We start from the raw sequence: 953 nt of genomic DNA on the forward strand, positions 1-953 counted from the left end.
AGCATCGGCGACGGCGAGGCCGCCTCGCCAGTGCTTGTCCCCGGCGGTGGTGTCGCCATCGTCGCCATCGGCCGCGCCAGGTGGGTCTGGGACGTTAATCGCGGCGATGGTCGCGGCGAGCGCCGCCTCAAGGTCGGCGTTAGCTGGAGTGCGGACCATCGCGTCGTCGAGGGCGCCGAGCTCGTCGCGTTTATTGAGAGCTGGAGGAGCTGGGTCGAAGCGCCGCAAAGACTTATCGCTGAGGGTGTATAATTGAGAGGGATTGCCCACATATACAGCTCGCCTGTGCAAGTGGCTGTGTTATAGTAGCACTATTGCCAACATGCTATCTGCTCCGCGAACGCATCCAAACGTTCGTGGTAAATCGTAGCTACAAATCCTGGAAAGCAAAGTCACCATGGGTACTCTTAACTTATCGCAAGTGTCATCGATTTTCTCGTCCGGGTATCCTAGAAAAGGTTATGGTAATCGGGTTACGCTGGTTCGTCAAGTTTCCGCACGTGAACAGAGCCTTCAAAGACATCCGGAGGATCAGCGCTCAGCTTTCTTCGGATTTCTGGCCTTCGTAACCGGTACATCCTCACTGACTCGCACAAAGTCCACCTTCTTTGTCGAATATGCAGTGCTATTAGACATGACGGTTAAGAGATATGGACTCCGGAGTCAAGGATGAGTTGGTGCACAGTAGCTGAGAATTATCGCGGTGGCCCAGAGCGATATATACCTATTACGTTCAGTCCTGGAGTTGGGTTAGTATGCGATCTATTGATGAGAGAGTTCCTGCAGTATCGCGCTGCGTCTGAGAGCCAGTGAGCAGTGGCGAAAGGGAGGACCTGGGGAGGTGATGGACGAACAAGACTAAGTCCGGATCCCCGAGAGTCACACAGCGGCGTTACCAGTCACGGGTTAGCCTTTGTGGCGTTGGCGAACGACAAACTGCATGCACATGATCA

The sequence above is a fragment of the Phanerochaete carnosa genome (genome assembly GCF_000300595.1).
Source record: "Phanerochaete carnosa HHB-10118-sp unplaced genomic scaffold PHACAscaffold_1, whole genome shotgun sequence".
Taxonomy (NCBI): Eukaryota; Fungi; Basidiomycota; class Agaricomycetes; order Polyporales; family Phanerochaetaceae; genus Phanerochaete; species Phanerochaete carnosa.